The sequence below is a fragment of the Dermacentor andersoni genome, chromosome 4, assembly GCF_023375885.2.
Source record: "Dermacentor andersoni chromosome 4, qqDerAnde1_hic_scaffold, whole genome shotgun sequence".
NCBI classification, from domain to species: Eukaryota; Metazoa; Arthropoda; class Arachnida; order Ixodida; family Ixodidae; genus Dermacentor; species Dermacentor andersoni.
In genome coordinates this window covers 178,308,745-178,325,152 of record NC_092817.1, presented here as the reverse complement: position 1 = coordinate 178,325,152, position 16,408 = coordinate 178,308,745, and the positions used below count along the sequence as shown (strand labels likewise).

General features: G+C 46.9%; 1 protein-coding gene across 1 annotated transcript in view; it reads right to left on the bottom strand.

Moving 5' to 3' along the window:
* LOC129384962 (uncharacterized) overlaps nt 1-14,526 on the bottom strand; it is a 113,972-nt gene extending 99,446 nt beyond the window's left edge. The window contains exon 1 of the mRNA XM_055070693.2: nt 14,346-14,526. The gene's annotated coding sequence lies outside the window, so the exon portion shown is untranslated. The remainder of the gene's footprint in view (nt 1-14,345) is intronic.
* Between the last annotated feature and the right edge of the window lie 1,882 nt (nt 14,527-16,408).

Genomic DNA, 16,408 nt, shown 5'->3' with positions numbered 1-16,408 from the left:
GACACCGTTAGCTAAACAGACTTATTTACGGCACTCGAACTGACCACCTTTGCAGGGAGTGGTTTCCAATTACCATCGCAAACGTCGAGAGTCGAACCCAGCACCTCTGGTGGGATTCCAACGCGCTACCTCTCGTGGGAATTAATACGACGTTAATTAAGACACGTATATGTGCATTAGTTGTGCGAACCCGCCATATCCTCAAGTCGGATTTCAAATGACATCGTGAAGGGCGAGTCGACACAACGTTGGGACTTGTTGGGAGTTGAAGCCCTGACCTCTGGTGAGCGACGTACCTAGGGTCTTTCATGTTAATTAAGGCAAAGTGATTAAGACACTCCAACCCACGACCCACCACTGAGCTATGGGCGTTCGGCAATATATGCACGTTGAATTCCAATTTCAAATCGGAAACATTCAGAGTCGAACACACGACAACTTGTGAGAGTCGGAATCTCGACCTTTGGTGGGAGTTGAACCAATGACATTTCATGTCAGTTAAGCCTAGTTTAAATAAAGCACCGGTGCAAAGCAGCTGCAGCGTAGAGGTAGAATACCCGCCTCGCATGCAAGAGGTCCGTGATTCGAATCCCGGTGCCGCGCAATTTTCCGCCGGCTTAAAAAAATCTGCGTGTTGATAGAATTGCATAAACAGGCCTGGAGTGTGGCCTGATCCCGGTGACCAGAACCGGTAACGCACTGCCTCACCAGAGCAGGATTGGCTACCCTGGTGCAGTACTTGGCCACAACCTCCTATATGAACCCAATAATCAAACCCCGGCCCTCAGTCCCCAGCGTCTGCGAAGCAACTGACCACGGCGGTGGTCAGACCTGCGACGCAGCAGAGCCTGCTCAGCATCCCTGGCTCCGGACAAGCCGCCATTGGAATATGAACCTGGCAACATTTAACGCTAGAACGGTATCTAGTGAGGCGAGTCTAGCAGTGCTATTAGAGGAATTAGAGGGCAGTAAATGGGATATAATAGGGTTCAGTGAAATTAGGAAACCAAGAGAAGCATATACAGTGCTAAACAGCGGGCACGTCCTGTGCTACCGGAGCTTAGCGGAGAGACGAGAACTAGGAGTCGGATTCCTGATTAATAAGAATATAGCTGGTAACCTACAGGAATTCCATAACATTAACGAGAGGTGGCAGGACTTGTTGCTACACTTAATAAGAGGTACACAATGAAGGTTGTACAGGTCTACGCCCCTACATCCAGTGATGATGACCAGGAAGTCGCAAGCTTCTATGAAGACGTGGAATCGGCGATGGGTAGAGTGAAAACAAAATACACTATACTGATGGGCGATTTCAATGCCAAGGTAGGCATAAAGCAGGCTGGAGGCAAGGCACTGGGGGAATATGGCATAGGCACTAGGAATAGCGAGGGAGAGTTATTAGTAGAGTTTGCGGAGCAGAATAATATGCGGATAATGAATAACTTGTTCCGCAAGCGGGATAGCCGAAAGTGGACGTGGAGGAGCACGAACGGCCAGACTAGAAATGAAATAGACCTCATACTCTGCGCTAACCCTGGCATCGTACAAGATGTAGACGTGCTCAGCAAGGTGCGCTGCAGGGACCATAGGATGGTAAGAACTCGAATTAGCCTAGACCTGAGGAGGAAACGGAAGAAATTGGTACATAAGAAGCTAATCAATGAGTTAGCGGTAAGAGGGAAAATAGAGGAATTCCAGATCCAGCTACAGCGCAAGTATTCGTCTTTTACTCAGAAAGAGGACCTTAGTGTTGAAGCAATGAACGACAATCTTGTGGGCATCATTAAAGAGTGTGCAATAGAAGTCGGTGGTAACTCCGTTGCACAGGATACAACTAAGCTATCGCAGGAGGCGAAAGATCTGATCAAGAAACGCCAAAGTATGAAAGCCTCTAACCCTACAGCTAGAATAGAACTGGCAGAACTTTCGAAGTTAATGAACAAGCATAAGACAGCTGACATAAGGAAGTCTAATATAGATAGAATTGAACATACTCTCAGGAACGGAGGAAGCCTAAAGCACTGATGAAGAAACTAGGAATGGGCAAGAATCAGATGCATACATATGATTCTTAAGAGACAGTACCAGTAGCACCCGCGACGATAATGGAAGAGAGACTAGTCTAGAGGAATTCGAAATCCCACAGGTAACGCCAGAAGAAGTAAAGAAAGCCTTGGGAGCTATGCAAAGGGGGAAGGCAGCTGGGGAAGATCAGGTAACAGCAGATTTGTTGAATGATGGTAGGCACATTGTTCTACAGACACAGGCCACCGTGTATACGCAATGCCTCATGACCTCGAGCGTACCGGAATCTTGGAAGAACGCTTACATAATCCTAATCCATAAGGAAGGTGACGCCAAAGACTTAAAAAATTATAGACCGATCAGCTTACTGTCAGTTGCCTACAAACTATTTACGAAGGTAAATGCAAATAGAATCAGGAACACTTTAACTTCACGTGAAGGAATGGACCAGGCAGGATTCCGTCAAGGCTACTCAACAATAGACCATATTCACGCTATCAATCAGCTTATAGAGAAATGTGCGGAATATGTATATATATATATATATATATATATATATATATATATATATATAAACGAGAAGAGAGGGGGTTAACCCAGGGTCCCGATTACTAACACTCCCAGGGTTTTACTAGGATACATAAATACCCAAGAAATTGGATGGAGAAACAGCGCCGCGGTAGCTCAATTGGTAGAGCATCACCCGCGAAATGCGAAGGTTGTGGGTTCGGTTCCCACCTGCGGCAAGTTGTTTTTTCATCCATTTTAATTTCCATTAATTTATCGTTTCTTTCTTTCATTTATTAAGCACAAGTAATTTCCCCTATTTTGTCCTTGGTGTCAGTGTCTGTTGGCTTCTTATGATATATATATATATATATATATATATATATATATATATATATATATATATATATATATATATGTATATATATATATATATATGTAGATTTCATTCATTACGAGAAAGCGTTCGAGTTTGTCGAAACCTCAGCAGTCATGGAGGCATTACGGAATCAGGATGTAGACGAGCCGTATGTAAAACTACTGAAAGGTATCTATAGCGGCTCCACAGCCACCATAGTCCTCCTTAAAGAAAGCAACAAAAGCCCAATAAAGAAAGGCGTCAGGCAGGGAGATACGCTCTCTCCAGTGATATTCAAAGCGTGTTTACAGGAGCTATTCAGAGACCTGGATTGGGAAGAATTGGGGATAAGATTTAATGGAGAATACCTTAGTAACTTGCGATTCGCTGATGATATTGCCTTGCTTAGTAACTCAGGGGACCAACTGCAATGCATGCTCACTGACCTGGAGAGGCAAAGCCAAAGGGTGGGTCTAAAAATTAATCTGCAGAAAGCTAAAGTAATATTTAACAGTCTCGGAAGAGAACAACAGTTTACAATAGGTAGTGAGGCAGTGGAAGTGGTAAGGGAATACATTTACTTAGGACAGGTAGTGACTGCGGATCCGGATCATGAGACTGAAATAATCAGAAGAAGAAGAATGGGCTGGGGTGCGTTTGGCAGGCATTCTCAGATGATGAACAGCAGGTTGCCATTATCCCTCAAGAGAAAAGTTTATAACAGCTGTATCTTACCAGTACTCACGTACGGGGCAGAAACCTGGAGGCTTACGAAAAGGGTTCTACTTAAATTGAGGACGACGCAACGAGCTATGGAAAGAAGAATGATAGATGTAACGTTAAGGAATAAGAAAAGAGCAGAGTGGGTGAGGGAACAAACGCGAGTTAATGATATCTTAGTTTAAATCAAGAAAAAGAAATGGGCATGGGCAGGACACGTAATGAGGAGAGAAGATAACCGATGGTCAGTAAGAGTTACGGAATGGATTCCAAGGGAAGGGAAGCGTAGCAGAGGGCGGCAGAAAGTTAGGTGGGCTGACGAGATTAAGAAGTTTGCAGGGACGATATGGCCACAATTAGTACATGACCGGGGTTGTTGGAGAAGTATGGGAGAGGCCTTTGCCCTGCAGTGGGCGTAACCAGGCTGATGATGATGATGATGATGATCAGGAAATAAAACACTCGAAGCAGTCGAACCGCGACCTTTGGTGGTAGTCAAAGCCACGCCCTTTGGGGCTAATTAGGACAAGGTTAATCCAGGGAAAGTTAATTAGGAAGTATCTAATTGAGGCACTCTTACCCACCACATTTGGTGGGAGCCAAACCCACTTGGAGATATGTGCGAACCGGTCAGACTTCCAAGTTGGATTTTAACTCAGTGTTATAGTCAACTGACAATGTTAAGGCGGACAGTCAAAGCAACGACCCTTGGTGGGAGTCGAACCCTAGTGCGAAGTGATTAAAGCACTGGAGCCCACGACCCAACAGGTAAATGGGCGAACCGTCCAGATCTCCAAGTTGGACTCCAATTGACATCGTGATGGACGCGTCGAGCCCACGACCTTTGGTGTTATGCAGAAAATTTAGGAAGGATCAATTAATATATAGTTAATTAAAGCAACCTAACCCACGACCTTTTGTGAGAAAAAAGAACTGATCGGATGTGACAACGCCGTAGAATAAAAATGTCAAGTAATGTAATGAATATCTCACTTGCGGCAAGGCTTCTTCTGCCTTCATACTGTTTAGCATTTGCTAAAGTGACTGTGAACTTTCAGTAGCTGCCTGTAGCGTTTGACCATACACTATTTAGCTTACATTTGTCCCATTGTACGATGCCTACTACACCTTTGCTGATCATATATCCGCTTGTGTGTTTCCTCCATGTGCTTTCCTATAGGATGGACTGTCGCTATAGGTCAATGCCAGCCACCAGACGCAGACTCTCTTCCGGAGTTCGCGTTTTTGTAAAGTCACGTTATGCAAACTATGTAGGGACTCGTGGCACAAGCTTCATGCGGCGCCAGCAGTAATGTAGCACTAAAGGTAATATCAGCCATGGCGGCATAATGGTCTACCATGGCCGCTTAATATTCGGCGCAATCCTTCCTTGCCGCCTCTCTCTGGGAACGCGTAGTCTTGATCAGCATCAATGTATTTTCTCCATAATTACCCGCTTGCAAGCATTAATTGTTACTATCTCATAAATTTATTGTAAATGTAAATAAATTTTTTCATCACAATTGTAAACCAACGCTTTCTTTACTCTTCCACCGACATTCCCGCTGCTGCTGCTTTGCGGAAAAGCTTTTGTCCAATACGTGGTTTACATGATAAGTAAAGTCGTCATCACTCCATCGTTGTCGTGCCACTGTCATCCTTGATGACACCTTGCTATAGTTTTGGATAAGTGGCTGGTGCCATAGGTACTGCAAATACCCGATAAAGTGCGAATCATGGCGGCTCTATCAGAATGCATGGGTGACATTTAAATAATGTCCGCGAGCCATCGTCGTCGTAGTATTCTGGTTTCTGGAGAGGTATTCTGTAAGAGACCACCTATAAAACTTGTCCATTCTGTTTGCTTCTGAAGTGCTGATTGGCTGTGGCGCCAGGTTGCTGTGGATGGCAGCCCAGCCCAGCGAATCAGACCTTCAACAGGAGACGGAATGTATATGTCCACTAGGTGGACTCTTACAGATTATCTCCCCTGCTATCTCCTGACTAGTCTTGTGTGTGTGTCATTACTGGACATTGTGAAAATTGAGGCGGCCGGCTGTAGTAGGGGCTGCATGTAAATGCGGATAAGAACTTCAACACCGACTCTCCATCGTTGCGATTTCGTAGTCGTTATGCCATCGTCATCAATCCTTCGTCATGCCGCCGTCATGCATTTGCGTTCATGATATCATCCCCATTCCGTCTTTGTTTTGCGCCATTGTCATTTAAATTTGTCGGCCCACTGTCGTTCTGCTGTTCTTCATATGCGATCTTTGTTACATAATCATCGTTCCAGCATCGCCATGGCATTGTGGTGGCCCCATGGTTGTACCATTCTAATCATTGTAGCACCTTCAATCTGTTGTTGTCATACAATCATTATTCCGACACCGTCATTCACTCCGCCACACCATCGTGCTGAGACCATTGACATCATTCCAGCTACAGTACCCTATTGTAGACACGTCGTAGCTTCATTGTCGCTCAAGCATCGTCATGTAGTGGTCTTCATGACGAAGTCGCAATTTTTTTTTCGTAATTCCGTCGTGGTCAGTTCATTGTCATCATTTCAGTGTCTTCATGCCATCATCCTCATTTTATTGTGGATTTGTTCATCCACCATCGTCGTACCACCGTCGTTATAGCATCATCATCATTATAACAACGGCATCATGGTTTCATCATTTCAGAATCATCACCCCATGGTAGTCGTGCCATTGTCGTTGGGCAGTTGATATTATACGGTCGTTTTATTTCCATCGTCTTCATTTTTCTTAGTGTTTCCAGTGTTGCCATGTCAGTGCGCTCATGCGATCGTCACCATTACAGCTTCATCATGCCATCATTTTCTTCCAGCAATCTTCATGCCATTCTGGAGCTTCCGTTGTCGTCATTCGTTCATCGTAATGCCTGGTGTACACAACTGATCCCACCAAACCTACTTTGAGCGTGGTAGTTTCCTTTGAAAATGTGTCCACGGAGGTGATATGGTCTCTTCTTGCAAGAGATCGCTAAACAAGAACAGCGTTCTTCGCAAACATCAGCGAAAGGTTCACTTAAACTGAATCTTATAGCAAATGGGATCTGCCGAATTTATTTTTTGTACATTTGATGTATTTTTTTAAAAAAACGCCTACTGTGAATCATAGAATCCAATTTAGTCTAATTGTTTGCTTTTATATAAAGAAAGTGGTCGTGCCTTAGTATCACGGGTGCTACGTTCGTATATGCGACGTACACCCGACCACAAAAGGTTACGGACCAGGCCATCTCAGAAAATGTTCAATTCCCAAGCAGCCTGCAGCAGTAGCGAGTGAAACTGTATGCGACAATTTTGTTAGGATATTCTAGTCGAGACCCGAAATACAAATACTAGGCTTCGTTGTGAGGTTGCTGAGATATCCAGCTTTTTCTGTGATTTTATGGTCCGTAATATATTGTGGCCGAGTGTACGTCTATATCTTATCTGCTTTACTATGGTATCTCGCCTCCACATTCCCGATAGCAAGGTGCGTCTCCCTCAACCGCATGTCAGCAGCAGTGAACAATTATATGATGAGTACATTGGTAGTTATTTTACTATAGCTATAGCTAACAGAATCGCTTCCAAGATGTGGCATTTCTTATCGCTGCTGTTTTATCACTATTGCACGTATACTAATATGGTTGGCGTGCCAGCTGTAGTATTGTTCCTTGTGGTGTAGTGATGGTCCTGACCTACCTTGCTTCCTTCTTAAAACGGGTGCAAGTGCTGAAGTGCCACAGTTGATATCTAGGCTAGGGAAATACATAAGTGGGATGCTGTAATAAACGCAATACCATTTAATTACTTCATTTAACATGCAGAGTGTACAGTGAGACAAAGGAGAAGTGGATGGAGTTTTCAGAACGTGATATGCAGCGCCGCTTATACGAATAAGAGTTACGAAAGGCCTTCAAATATCCGGAATATGGTTTCGCAACGTAAAACCAATCATACTTCTAAATTCTAAAAAAACTGCATGACTGGTGGAGATTAAATTCCGGAGTTTTAACGCGTGCGCCAAAGTAACCTTGTTTGAGTAAATATTCAACTAGCCTTTTAGGTAATGGGTAGAAAATGTCTCTGAAAGTGATGACAGTGCTTTAGAACCAGAACTGTGTACGAACCTGCCGTGTTCACTATCTGCTCGATCCCGCAAGTATGACTGTCAAGGTATTTCTCCAAGGACATGGAGCGATTTCTTACATGCACTTGCACTACAAAGAAAACACGTATGTCACAATGTCTGGTGTTAGAGCACGGTGGTCTTCCATTTATTCTACCATCCGAGGCAGGAAGGAAGTGAAGGCAAAGCATAAACTATTGCTTCAGATAAACTACTTGAAACCCTCGGCAAATACTACGAACTCAAATGCCCCAAAAACTATAGTGAAACATTCAATTATGCGCTTGGAATGTATCGATCACACGAGTGTCTTGAGGTGCATTGTTGCTTCAAAGACGCGAAAAGCTGTTGCCTGCGTGTCTTCTGCTAGCCGCACTCACATAGCAGGTGCTCTGCAATTTCTGGTTATTTTTTCATAATATTGTCAGCAATGATATGATGACTGTTGAAAACGTTGTAGTTCGGGTTCCCCTCCGTGAAATCCATACCATTGTCGTAGTCAAAACCATACCGGCCAGTTCGGTGCCGGCATGGTACGTGCTTCCTCGTACCTTTGTCAGAACAGCCACAGCTATGTAGAAACTGTGCTACGCTGTACCACCTTCGTGATTGGCCGAAATCGTAAAGGTTTAGCTTTTTATGGGCTCATTCAAAATGATATAATCATTTTAATGTACACCCGATGACATAGCCGCAGGTACGTAAAGTTGTACAACACGTTGCTGCTGATTACGTCCCAATCCGTGCTTCTCATGTTTGCGATCGTCCACTACCAATGTAAATTCACCTGACCTGTCATAAGCGCGCGTCGAACGGATTGATTAGAATTCATAGGACGGGCGTCCCACAATTTTCTTCACCGACTTCCTGCTGCTGTCGTCACACATACGTTCGCGTCAGGACCATAGCAGTTCGTCTCAAGCACACATGTTTGTCCACCTGGTAATGATTTGGGTAATTCCAAACAATGATTGATAGCCAGCGAAGAGCCAAATATTACACATATTGTTACGGCGATATAGGGAGTATAGACTGAACATATTTACAGTATATATACAAGCAAAGTGAATGTGGTCAAGATGGCTGACCAGCAAACACACGCAGCAGCCAGCGTCTCGCGATCTTCTTCTTCCTATCTCTCTCTTCTGTCATCCTCCCGTAACAGCACCTACGGGTGGTGAAGTGCCGTCTCAGCACATGGTAGGTGAAGAATTGCGAGCGAAGTATGGCTTCAGCCGCGACACGTGCACGACGTCAACAGGCGGCGGACTTGAGGTTGGATGAAACTGTAACGCCGCGATGTCGTATTTGACGTCGTTAACTTGACGTAAGACTTCATAAGGCCCTGTGTGGCGAGAGAGCAGCTTCTGGCAGAGGCCAACCCGACGACATGGTCACGAAAGCAGCGCCAAAACACCTGGGGTGAACTGAACATCAGGATGGCACCGGTCGTAACGTTCTTTTTGCAGATACTGCGAGGCTAATAAGCGAGATCGGGCGACTTGGCGGGCCATGTGAGCGCGATCGATGACTTTACGAGCGTACTCAGTGGAGACGCCAGGCACAGAACGTAGGATGGTGCCAAAGGGCAAAGTGGCGTCGCGACCATACAAAAGATGAAAGGGTGAATATCCTGCGGTGCCATGTCGGGACGAGTTATACGCGAATGTCACGTAGGCCAGCTCGGAGTCCCAGTCACGATGATCGTTGGCAACGTAAATCGACAGCACCTCTGTGAGTGTTCGGTTGAGACGTTCCGTAAGACCGTTAGTTTGTGGGTGGTAGGCGATGGACAGCTTGCGCTCCGTGGAAAAAGAGCGCAGGAGGTCGTCCACAACTCGAGACAAGAACAGCCACGGTCTCTAAGTGACTGTCGAGGTGCACCGTGCTGGAGAGTGACGTCGTGAAGGAGAAACTTGGCGACGTCAGTTGCGCAACTAGTCAGCAACGCCTTTGTTATCGCGTAGCGTGTCGCGTAATCAGTAGCGACAGCGATCCACTTACTCCCTCTAGTCGTCGTCGGAAAAGGGCAAGCAGGTCAAGGCCAAGACAGAAGAATGATTCAGAGGGAACTTCAATTGGATGGAGTCGGCCGACAGGCGGCATGGGATGTTTCTTCCGGCGCTGATACAATTCGCAAGTTGCGACATAACGACGCACAGAGCTGTAGAGACCCGGCCAGAAGAACCGGCGTCGTACGCGGTCGTATGTACGCAAAACACCAAGGTGTCCCACCGTCGGTGCATCGTGAAGCTGTTCGAGAACGACAGATCGCAGATGACGAGGAAGGCAAGGAGCAACTCAGGGCCGTCAGGGTTGATACTGCGGCAGTAGAGGATGCCGTCATGCAGCAAGAACATGCGGTATGTGCCTCGGTGCTGCCAGATTGCACTCTGGCGATGATAGACATTAAGTATGCGTCGCGTTGTTGTTCAGCGCGCATGTCGGTCATGTCAGTCAAAGCCATCCCACAGGTCACCGGATCATGCGCTGCATGATCGGGAGGATCCACGGGGTGACAAGAGAGGCAGTCAGCGTCCTTGTGCAGGCGTCCGGGCTTATACATGGCAACAAATGAAAACTCCTGGAGCCGCAACGCCCAGCGACCAAGCCGTCCTGTGGGGTCCCGGAGGGAAGACAGCCAGCCGAGGGCGTGGTGGTCTGTAAAGACCAAAAACGTGCCGCCGTACAGATATGATCGGAACTTGGTGACAGCCCAAACTGAAGCCAAGCACTCCCGCTCAGTGACTGAGTAATTTCTCTCAGCAGGTGACACCAGGTGGCTGACGCAAGCTATCACGCACTCCTTACCGTTCTTCTGTTGGGCGAGAACAGTGCCGATGCCGTGGCCGCTTCTGTAAGCTTGTGCTTCGGTTGGTGCACAAGGATTAAAGTGGGCAAGTATGGGAGGGGTGGTCAAAAACCCAATGAGCGCGGCAAAAGCGTGAGCTTGCTGAGGGCCACATGAGAACGGCGTGTTCTACTTTAGAAGATCGGTCAAAGCCGAGCCACGTCGGGGAAGGTTTTGACAAAACGGCCAAAGTAAGAACACAGGCTGACGAGGCATCACACGTGAGAAGCAGAACGTGGCACAGGGAAACTGCGTACGGCGTGAACTTTTTCCGGATATGGTTGGACACCAGATGCGTCAACGAGGTGTCCCAACACGGTAATCTGACGGCGCTCGAATTGACACTTCGTGGAGTTCAGTTGGAGGCCGGCTTTTCGGAAGACCGCAAGAATGGCAGCGAGTCGGGTAAGGTGGCTGCCGAATGTGGGAGAAAAAACGATAACATCGTCAGGTAACAGAGACAGGTGGTCCATTTGTAGCCTCGCAGAAGAGAGTCCATCATACGTTCAAATGTCGCAAAGAGCAATACAGAGGCCAAAGGGCATGACTTTGAACTGATATAAGCTACCCGGCGTGGTGAAGGCCGTCATCTCGCGGTCTATTTCATCAACTGAAATCTGCACGTAGCCGGATAGAAGATTGATGGACGAGAAGTACTTAGCTCCGTGCAAGCAGTCCAAGGCGTCATCGATGCGCGGTAGTTGGTAGACGTCTTTTCGGGTGATCTTGTTTAAATGGTGATAATCGACGCAAAAACGCCAGGTACCATCATTTTTTTTGTCAAGGACGACAGGCGAAGCCCAAGCTGGCTGATGGTTCAACGACTCCTTTGCGGAGCATATTGCCCACTTCTGTTTGGATAACTCGACGTTCAGCATTCGATATACGATAAGGACGCCGACAAATAGGATTCGTGTTTCCAGTGTTGATACGGTGGTGAACAGATGTTTGTCCTAAAGGCTTCTCGCCGATATCAAAGATGTCAAGGCACGATTCAAGGAGGAGACGTATGTCCGTGACCTGTTCAAAGGTGAGGTCAGATGCAATCATCTTCGCCAAGTCATCCATTAGGGAACCAGAGCTGTGAGCTGCAATTGGGGCTAAGAAACCGCTCTCGGCATTTAGACTTTCAATGTCAAATTCTGAAGTATTAGAAACGCTGCCCAAGAACATGCCGACTGGAAGCACTTCAGGGCACAAGCTGAAATTCAGAAGCGGAAGAACGATGTTGTTATAGTCACAAGCGTATGCAGAAGACCAACGTTCCGGTTCAAAAGCACGTCGATGATGGGGCGAAGGACATATTCATCGTCGGGAATGTGTGGCTGTGCGGTCAAAGCGACGTAAGGGACGGCCTCAGGTGACAGACGCACATCTTGAAGCAAACATATGCGCGGTGGAGCGGTGCTCGCAGCATCGGCGACTTGAGGCAGTTCCAACTGAAGAACGCCGGTTGCGCAGTCGATGAGAGCGGTATGATGGGATAAAAAGTCCAATACAAGAATAATGTCGCGAGGGCAGTTGTCGATCACAGCAAAGAGAACAGAAGTAGGGCGCCCGGTCATAATTATACGCGCAGTATACATTCCACTTACAACCTGCACGCCACCGTCGGCGACTTGAGGCAGTTCCAACTGAAGAATGCCGGTTGCGCAGTCGATGAGAGCGGAATGATGGGATGAAAAGTCCAATCCAAGGATAATGTCGCGAGGGCAGTTGTCGATCACAGCAAAGAGAACAGAAGTAGGGCGCCCGGTCATAATTATACGCGCAGTATACATTCCACTTACAACCTGCACGCCACCGTCGGCCACACGAAGCACTCGGGCAGCTGCTGGGGTGAGGACCTTCTTTACACGTCTACGTAGGCTAGGACTCATCACAGATACGTGGGCTCCAGCGTCGACGAGTGCTTGGACAGGTAAGCCATTTATTTTAACGTCAATAACACTTCTCTTTGTGGGCCCAGACAGATAATTTGCTGCAGTAGTGGCAATGCAGCACCACCTCCAAAGGCTGCACTTAGTTTTCCGAAAAGGGTGCGGTCAAAAGCTACAGGGGACGAAAGGCAACGTGGCTGCGGCGAACGGGAAGATGGGCTACGTATTTGCGGCGAGCGAGACTGGCGTCCGCGCGGCCATGGTGAGCGGCTGTACCACGTGTTCCTAGCAGGATTGTCGGCGCTGTTACACTCGGGGGTGGGCGAAACATTGCGGGAATTTCCATTAAAACGACTCAGGTTGGTCGGCGTGCGAGGTGTTCAGGGCCACGAGTTGCGACAGTATCTGGTGACATGATCAATGCGGCGACTGTTGAAACATATCGGCTCGCCATCCGCGGTTCTCCACTCAGTCGGGTTGCGATAATGCGGAGAAAAGCGTCGGGGTGTAGCGAAAATAGTAGAAGGGCGTTCGTTGGTTCTGGGGTTGGTGACAGCATAGATAGAATCTAGGCCGAAGTTTTCGAGCTCCTGTCGAACGGTGGCTTGCACGAGGGGAACTGAAATAGGCGTAGCATCAGGGCTAAGCGAACAGAGAGCTGCGGGCGCCATCGCACTCAGATAACGTCGAACGATTCGCACCACGTCCTCATATGACGACGCATGCTGTTGTGCGGGCTGATCTTCAGACATCGACGTTGCGGCCGTATTGGAAATTCTGGTGAATGGGTGCAGGACGCATCGGCTTTTGACCTGCTTGAATTGCCGGCACTCTTTGATGATAACATCAACTGTAGAGCTACTTTTGCACATGAGCAGATTAAAAGCGACGTCATCAAATCACTTGAGCACATGCGCTCACTTCTCAGCTTCTGTCATGTCATGATCGGCTTTACGACAAAGTGCCAGTACGTCCCGGATGTACGAAACATAGGACTCTGTGGAGGATTGGGCACGAGAGGCCAGTTCCTGCTTAGCGGCAATTTTACGACCGGCCGGTTTGCCAAACAACTCTCTTAACTTGTCCGTACATTGGTCCCAGCTGGTCAGCTCCTCTTCATGATTTTTGAACCACACCTTTGCCGTGCCTCTTAAATAGAACAACAGGTTAGCTAGCGTTATAGCGTAGGGTCCAATCTATGGATTCCACTCACACGTTCGTACATAGCCAGCTACTCTTCAACGTCAGCGCCATCAATCCCGCAGAAAGTTCTTGGATCCTTGGGTTTCACAACCACAACCGAAGAATGGGATAGCGCCATAACCCATTGCTGCTACTATGTTCGATTAACAACCCATCCTTTAAAACTGACAATAGCTTTTTTTTTAAATAGCCAAACGGACGAGTTAGACGTTGCCACCCCTCAGCGAAATTAACGATGACAACAATATGCCAGGCAATTAAGAGCACTCAAGGTTGGCAAATTTCAGTCATCTGCAGGTCGCGCGTGATTATCTTGCGAGAGCTTGAGTTTGAAATTGGAAAGATTGCATTTAAGCTATAGAAATTATTCTTAAAATCACACAGAGCGAATACGAAGTTTGCTGTGTATACACTATGGGAAAAAATCATCGCACCAATGCTAGCCTGCCTATGTATGTGATTATCACGCCACCCGTCTACAGGAACACACGTGAAGGCAGGTGTCACCGAGCATTTCGCCACAACTGCACAAAAGCAGACAATGCGGTATTTGCATTTAGACATTGTTTAGGCAATCATACTGTTATCCAGTTATGGCCGCCCAATTTAATTTCTCGCTCCCTTCGACTGGGAAGCAAAGTAGCGCTTACCTTTGTTGGGAAAGTGGTCAATTGTCTCGGCACAATTGGTTGCACAGAGCATTGAGGTCGCGGGCGTAGAGCCGGACACGTTTGTTGGCAGACGAAGAAAAAAAAACAAAGATCTAGGACCTGGTGGTAGCTGGTAGGCGTCGGTCGTATGTAGTTCGCTCTTGCCTGCCGAAGAGCTGGAAGTATTAGAAGCACTGATTGTGGACGCACAACTACTCGGCGCTTTGGTGGGACTGATAACGATAACAAGAAAGCTTTGGCGATAACGCCCCACAGAGGGATGGAGCGCCAGACAACGCTTCTTCCCCTTGTAGTACCTGGAAACAGAGAATTATCGTATTCGCCTCTTGCAATAAAATGATTGTCCAAGATCCAAGCTTGGTTTCATTTTATTTTATTTTTCATCCATGACGGATATAAACACCACATTCTTTTAAAACATAGGTCACAGAAAAAGGTTCCTCTCGCGAAATATTCCATTCTTGGGTTGGTCGCACGCCATTCTTCGTGGAGCATTCGTTGTACTATGACATTTGCTGTTTTTATTTTCGTCCTCTTGATGTCATTGTCCTCGTCCACAATATTTAGCAAAACGCCGCTGCTTTTCGCAGCACTTAAGGCGTTCCATTGAATGGTGTCGTGCAAGTTTTTGGTGATTTATGTATTTCGCCGTGTAGTCAAGAAGTTAAGAGGAAACATACGGCGAGAACTACAGATTTGTCACTGAGAACTAGTACATTTTTTCATAGTACAGACTCGCAAAACAAGGAAGTATACAATTAACGGAGACTCTGATACCTTTGTTTTGACGAAATAAAAGGCCTTGTTTGCGTAATAGAAAAAAAAAAGTCACAGGATTGTTACGATCGGAGTGTGTGACGGAAATATGTAAGCGTTAGCTGTCCAGCGGGCTATTCGTTTTCGCTCCCCATTTAAAGCTCGCCGAATCATTTGATTCCTTTTGGTCCTGCTTTCACCGTGACATTTTAGTGCAAATAATTTTTATATTGTTTTCGCTTAGGCTTCTACTTTTCTCTCTGATGTTCGGATGCTCATGAGCCTACTATATGTGCATTGTCGCAATCAAGGGCAGTATAGTGATGATGGTATGATGAGAATCGGAAGATAATTCTGAAATAGTGATAAATGCGTAACGGCGACAGTGTCACCACAACGGGCTAAGGACAAAGGGGTGACTACGAGTGTATGACCACGATGGCGGTACGATGAATGCGGGGAGATGACGGTGTAATAAAATTGGGATAATGAAGCTGGAATGACGACGACGGAACGACCATGGCACAATCACGACGACGGCTTGAAAACGGCTTCACGACGACTAATGCATGACTACGACGCACTGATGACTAGGGCACGACAACGGCGCCATGATCGAGACTGAATGCCAACTGTATGATTACGGTTGAATAACAAGGAAGGAGCGACGTCGATGAAAGGGAAAGGCAGTATTACGACGACGACATAACGACGGGATGGAGACGTGTGCATAATGACGGTCGCTAGCGCAACCGGTTAGTTTCCGCCAATCGTGATGTGCGCAGGGCAACATTGTAGTGGCGTTCTAGGGAACGGAGCTTTGCATCACTATGACAAAACTTTGCTCTCGCACTGGTCGAAACTCCCGCGATGACGCGTGCCCTTCAGCTAACTGAAGTGCTCTCGGGCGCGCTGCCAAAGCATGCGCCTGCGAACAACTCCAATGGCACACAACTGAGCCATAGAGGAAGAAATTCAACTAGAGGGGACAGTCAGCAAAAACGTGCAACAGGAAACACGTCACGCCTACTTTCCACTCCATCCGCTATTTGACGCGAGCATCGGGAAAAAAAGATTGTGAAATGAACTTACAACGTTTTATTTTTTTATTCTTTCTCGCTACAGCTAAAAAGTGATCTGCATAAATAAACTTATACTTCGCGACTCATTTTTCTTGTGTTACCAGCAATAAGTTAGCGTACGCAACTTGTTGCGTATGCGCCATATATGCATTCGCCAGAAATGCCGCCGAAGCGAGCGAGGCCGGCTGTGAGTGTGAAGCTCTC